This window comes from Dipodomys spectabilis, unplaced genomic scaffold, assembly GCF_019054845.1.
Source record: "Dipodomys spectabilis isolate Male_0828 unplaced genomic scaffold, ASM1905484v1 ptg000074l, whole genome shotgun sequence".
Classification (NCBI taxonomy): domain Eukaryota; kingdom Metazoa; phylum Chordata; class Mammalia; order Rodentia; family Heteromyidae; genus Dipodomys; species Dipodomys spectabilis.
This window is the reverse complement of record NW_024870751.1, coordinates 1067972-1075072: the sequence shown is the minus strand read 5'-3', so window position 1 is coordinate 1075072 and position 7101 is coordinate 1067972.

Below are 7101 nucleotides of genomic sequence, written 5' to 3'. Positions count from 1 at the left end.
TGTTAGCCTTGCAAATATGAAGCCCTGAGTTTGATTCCTCAGTACTACATAAACAAAAAAAGCTGGAATTGGCACTATGACACAAGTCGTAGAGTGCTAACAGGAGGAAAAGAATCTCAAGGACATTGCAAAGGCCTTGAGTTCAAGCCCCAGGACTAGCTAAAAATAAAAAAGATGCATTGTTTTAAGCCAGGCACTAGAGGCTCACGCTTGTTTTCCTAGATACACAGGAGGCTGATGATTGAGGTTTGAAGCCAACCCTAGCAGGAAAGTCTGTGAGATTCTTATCTCCAATTAAATCTCAGAAAAATCTGAAATTGCTGCTGTGCCTCAAGTGATAGAGTTCTAGTGTTCATCCAAAGGAGCTCAGGGACAGCGCTCAGACGCAGAGTTCAAACCTCAGGAGAGAAAAAAGAAAAAAAAAACTCACTAAACACTATTCATAAACTGCTTTGTCAAACTGCAATTCCCATTCAACTACTTAAAGTTAATTAAAAAATATGATAAGAATAAAATACGAATCATTTTGAGAGCAAGACATAGATAGAATTGAAAGGTTGTTTACAGGGGACAAAGTAAATTTTACATCAGGAAGTTTGAGTTGAAATTTGTTCTTCAGTCTTCTTACATCATTTATGAAAATGACAGTACTGCCAGTTATGGGTCAATTTCCTTGAGGAAGAGATTGTATTCTGCTGTCTTTTCATAGAAACCATACAAGTAATTTTTTGCCTCTTTTTTTTTTAATTGTGAAAGTACATTACATAGGGGTTACAATTACATGGGCAAGGTTATAAGTACATTTCTTTTTTTGGGGGGGGTCCAGTCATGGGGCTTGAACTCTGGGCCTGGACGCTGTCCCTCAGCTCTTCAGCTCAAGGCTAGCACCCTACCACTTGAGCCATAGCACCACTTCTGGCTTTTTTTTCTTTTTGCTTATGTGGTGCTGAGGAATCGAACCCAGGGCTTCATGCATGCAAGGCAAGCGCTCTAACACTGAGCCACCTTCCCAGCCCAAGTACATTTCTTATAAAACATTGTTGCCTACTCCTTTGTTTCCCCTTCCCAACACTTCCCATCTTCCCCTCATCCCCCCCTAGCCAAAGTTGTACATTTTATTTTTTTTAAATAAAATCTTGTACATCTCATTGTTGCAATGGGTCCACCTGTATCCTTATTTAAACAATCTCTTTTTTCCCTCACCTCCACAAATTATACCAACATCAAATACAGTGAAAGCAGGGGATATACAGAGGGGAATGGACATACAAAGCAATAAAGAAATAATCTTATAGGTATGTTAGGAACAATCGCAAGAAAGAAAACAAATTGAATCCTTATCTTGGGGTTCATTTCGCCTAACATCAAGTTAACTGACCATTTCTGCTGGTCTCAGACATAAATTAGTTACTGAAAATAAGGGAAACCATGGGAGTTACATTTCTTTGGGCCTGGCTTATTTCACTTAATTTTTTCCAAGTCTTTCCACTTCCTAACAAATGGGGCAATTTCATTATTTCGCATGGAGGCATAGAATTCCATTTTGTATATATGCCACATTTTCTTGATCCATTCATCTACTGAGGGGCATCTCGGTTGGTTCCATATATTACCATTTTTAAATAAATCTGCGATAAACATGGTTGTGCTTACAGCTTTGTTTGTGAACATTTGGGTAAATGCCCAAAAGTGGGATTGCTGGGTCATAGGGGAGCTCTATGTGGAGTCTTTTGAGGAACCTCCATACTAGTTTCCAAAGTGGTTGAACCTGTTTACACTCCCACCAACAGTGCAGTAAGGTTCCCTTCTCTACACATCCCCTGAAGCATCTGTTCTTAATAGAGTTCTTGATGATAACCCATTCTAACTGGGTGAGGTGGTATCTAAATGTTGTGTTGGTTTGCATTTCTTTTATGGCTAGGGAGGTTGAGTATTTCTTCATGTGTCTATTGGCCATTCTTCTTTCCTCTTCAGAGAAGTTTCTCTTTAAGACTTTAGCACCATTTGTTTTTGTCCTTCCCCTCCACAAATTATACCAACATCAAATACAGTGAAAGCAGGGGTTATACTGTGGGGAAGAGACATTAATGGTTATGTCGAAAAACGAACTTTACAACTTTGGCGGGGGGGGGGGGGGGGGGGGGGGGAGGTAAAGATCAGATTGGAGGAGGTAGGGGGACTATGGGAATGGATGGCAAGGGGAAACAAAGAGGAGGCAATAATGCTGGATAAGAAATGTACCGTTATCTTGCCCATGTAATTGTAATTCCTCTGTATGGTTTTCTCACAGTAAATAAAAAGAAAGAAAATAATAACAAATAATAACCCTAGGAGACCTCCTAGGGTAGCTCTTATTCTGTCCTGTAATGTTTTCAGAGTTTCTGCTTTGACCCCGAGGTCTTTGATCCATTTGTAGTTGATTCTGCTGCAGGGTGATATATAATGATCTGGCTTTAGTTTTCCACAAGTAGTTAATCAATTTTTTCAGCACCATTTACTGAAGAGGCCGTCTTTCTTCCACTCTAGTTTTTTAGATCCCTTATCGAGGATTAAATGGCTATAGGTCTGTGAGTTCATTTCTGAGTTTTCAATTCTATTCCATTGGTCCTGAGGTCTGTTCTTGTGTCAGTACCAAGCTGTTTTGATTACTATGTCTTTGTAGTAGAGTTTGAAATTTGGTATTGATATTCCTCCTGCGGTAATCTTTCTGTTGAGGATCGTTTTAGCTATTCGGGGTCTTTTATTGTTCCATATGAATTTTTGGAGTGCCTTTTCTATTTCGTTGAAGAATGAAGTTGGAATATTGATAGGTATCGCATTGAATTTGTAGATAGCCTTGGCAGGGAGTGCCATTTTCACGATGTTGATCCTTCCAATCCAGGAGCAAGGAAGGTTTTTCCACTTCCTAAGTTCTGTTTTGATTTCCTTTTTCAGGTTTTTAAAGTTTTCATCATAAAGGTCGTTCACTTCTTTAAGTAAATTTCTACATATTTTATTTTTTGTGCACTATTATGAATGGATTTGCCTTCCTGATTTCACCCACGCTTTACTCATTGTTGTCATACACATAAGCCATTGATTTTTGAGGGTTAATTTTATACCCTGCTTCTTTGCCAAAGTTTTGAATCAGCTTCAGGAAGTTGGAAGTGGTGTCCGTGGGATTCTTTAAAATTATGTCATCTGCAAAGAGTTTTATTTCATCTTTCCCGATTTGGAACCCCTTTATGTTTGCATCTTGTCATTGCGGTAGCTAAGCATTCTAATACTAAGTTGAAGAGAAGAAGAGAGTGGACATCCTTGTCTCATTCCTAAGTTAAGAGGAAATGGTTTTATTCTTCCACCATTAAGTATAATGCTGGCTGTAGGTTTGTCATATACAGCCTTTATTGTATTGAGTAATGTTTCCTGGATTCCTAATTTTTTCAGACCCATCATCATAAAGGGTTTGATGGATCTTGTCAAATGCTTTTTCTGCATCTGTTGAGATAACCATGTGGTTCTTATCTTTGCTCTTTGTTGATGTGATGAGTTATATTAATTGATTTGTGTATATTGAACCAACTTTGCATCCCTGAAATGAAACATGTTAGATCGTGATGCGTGATTTTTTGGATGAATTTTTGAAGTAGATTGGCCAAAATTTTGTGAAGAAGTTTTGCGTAATATTCATCAAAGAAATGGGTCTATAGTTCTTGTTATTTGATGAGTCCCTGTCTGTTTTTGGAATAAGGGTTATTATAACTTCATAGAATGAGTTCAGTAGTGAATTTTCCCTTTCAATTTCATTGAAGATTTGGAGGATTATTGGTTTGAGCTCTTCTTTGAAGGACTTGTAGAATTCCGCTGTAAATCCATCTGTTCCTGGGCTTTTCTTAGATAGGAGGTCTCTTATTGCTGCTTCTATTTCAATCTTTGATATGGGGCTGTTAAGATGGTTTATCTCATCTTGGTTCCTTTTTGGCACGTCCATATTTGCTAGGAAAAGGTACATTTATGCCAAGTTCTCAAACTTATTAATATAAAGGTTTGAGAAGCATTCCCTTATAATGTTCTGAATCTTGTTTCTGTGGTGATGTTTCCATTCTCATCTCTGAATTTATTTATTTGGGTGTGTTTTCTTTTTTGATAAGATTTGCTAACGGTCTTTCAGTTTAGTTAATTTTTTCGAAGAAACAACTCTTTGTTTTGTGGATTCTTTCTATGGATTTTTAAAAAATTCTAATTCATTTAATTCCTATTTAATTTTAAGTATTTCTTTCCATCCTACTGGGTTGGGGTTTATCTTGTTCTATTTCAAGGAGGTTCAGATATCTCATAAAATTGTGGGTTTAAGATGTCTCCAATTTGTTGATGTAGGAACTCAGAGCTATAAACTTCCTTCTGAGTACTGCCTTTGCTCTGTCCCACAAGAGCTGGTCATTTGTGTGTTCATTTTTGTTGAATATCATGAATATTTGAATTTACTTACTAATCTCTTCCATGACACACTGGTGATTCAACAGTATGTTGTTCAGCCTCCATGTGTTACAGGACTTTCTTTGGTGGCTTTTGGTTTTGAGTTCTAATTTTATTCCCTTGTGGTGTGAGAGAATGCACAGCAAAACTTCAATGTTTCTGAATTTGGACAAGATTGCTTCATGAACTAAAATGGGGTCTATTTTGAAAACTGTTCCTTGTGATGCTGAGAAAAACGTATATTCTGATGCTGCTAGGTGAAATATGAGGTAGATGTCTGTTATATCTAGTTGATCCATGCAGTTGTTTAGATCTGCAGTTTCTCTGTTGAATTTTTGCCGATTTGATCTATCTCGTGGGTATAGTGGTGACTTAAATTCTTCAACAATTTATGTCTTTGGATCTATGTGAGATTTGAGGGAAAGTAGTGTTTCTTGGATAAATCTGGGTGATCCGTTTGCCAAATAGAGATTTAGAATTGTAATATCCTCCTGAAGGGGAGATCCCTTAATTAGTATGTAGCGACCTTCTTTATGTGTTCTCACTAATTGTAATTTGAAGTCTATTTTATCTGATATCAGGATTACCATTCAAGCCTCTTTATGGGGACCATTTGCTTGGTAGAATTTGTTCCAGCCTTTCACTTTCAAAATGTGTTTGTTTGTATGAGCAAGGTGTGAGTCCTAAAAACAGCAGATAGAAGGATCTTGCTTTTTAATCTAACTAGACAGTCTCTCACTTAATTGGAGAGTTAAGTCCATTAATGTTGAGAGTTAGGACTGAGAAGTATTTGGGAGTTCCTGCAATGCTATCCAACTTCTTGGGGGTTGGAGTAACTGGATTCTTCCTATAGTTCTTGGATTCTCCATTTGGGTGCGGTTTCTTGGTCTTTATTGTGGTCTTGTTGGTTTTCTATGTGTAGCACATCGTTAAGTATTTTTTATTGGGCTGGTTTGTTGGAGATATATTGTTTCAGTTTTTCTTTGCTATGGAACGTTTTTATTTTATCTTCAGTTATGAAGGAGAGCTTATCTGGGTACAGTATGCTTGATTGATAGTTGTTTTTCCTTAGGACATGGCCTACATCATTCCAGGCTCTTCTTGATTTGTCTCCACTGAGAAATCTGAGCTGATTCTAATTGGTTTCCCTTAGTAAGTAGTTGATCTTTTCTACTTGATAGATTTAAGGATTTTTTCCTTGGAATTGATCCTGTGTGGATTATAATGTAATGGTGAGATATCCTGCCCTAGTCTGGTCTATTTTGGGTTCTAAAAATTTCTTGTATCTGAATAGGCCTATCTTTTTGCATGCTTGGGAAGTTCTCTGCTAGGATCATGTTAACCAAATTTTTTAGACCATTGAATTCTGTCTCTAGGTGCTCCTCTACACCCATTATCCTCAGATTAAGCCTTCAGAGATTGTCTTCCAAATGTTGAATAGATCTATCATATTTCTTGGATTTGTCTTGGATAGTTGTATGTTCTTTCTCTGTAATAAACTGGCTGTCCTCAATCCCTCAAATTTGCTCCTCTGCATGGGGTAACCTACTGTCGAGACTTTCTACTTTGTTTTTTATTTCTTTCCTTCAAATTGGTCAGCTCTGATGGCTTCAAATTCTTTGTTGGAGCTTTGCTCTAGATCTTGTATGAACTTCTTTACCTCCTTAATTTGGTGTTGTGTTTATTCTCAAATCACGTACTTGATTGATTATGGTTTCCTTGTACTCCCATTCCTTCTATTAGGCTCCATTCAGCTTTCCCTTTGTGGTCTCCCTGAATTCTTTCAGCTTTCTGTTTATGGATTCAATGAATGCCACTTGTTCATCTTTGTCTATTGTCATCCGGCTCTCCCATGTCCTGTATTACTCTTTGATTAGCTTCCTCATGTTCATGCATTTCCTGTAGTTCTCTTTGACTGTTCTCAGCCTGCTCATGCAATTCCTGTATTTCTCTTTGACTGTTCTCATCCTGCTCATGCAATTCCTGTATCAATCTTTGAGGAGCTTCCTCACTCTCATGAGATTCCAGTATTAATCTTTGGTTTGTCTCTCTCTCTCTCTCTCCCTATCACACTCACATTGTCATGAGATTCCAGTATTAATCTTTGGTTTGTCTCTCTCTCTCTCTCTCCCTATCACACTCACATTGAATCCTTTGCAGGTTTTCAACCTTTTCATTCACCATGTTTACCAGTAGCGTTTGTAGAGATTTTGGGGAACTCTCTTCTAGATTATACATTAACTATGCTGTCAAATGATTTTCCTGAGTGGGAGTTCATATAACTGGACTTGCAATTTTCCTTGTATTTTTCTGGATTGTTCTGCCCAGCTGGTATGAAAGTAAAACCAATTTTTTGCTAGAAAAAAATTTTAAGGCAAGTATCATCAAAGATCTGTAGTTGCACAGACAAAAGCCTGCAGATACAATCTTTTTTCAACAGATACAATTTATTCAAGATCAAACAACTATGGCTTAATGGTCTAAGAACAGCAAAGAATAATTTGGCAAACCACAAATTATTAATTTTAGGGAGAAATGTGGGCAAAAATAGGATTAAAGGGATGTGGAGAGGTAAAAGGAGAGTGAATTTAACCAAGTCCTAATCTTAGAGAGCCTTGGCAAGAAAGTTTGTGAGACACATCTCAA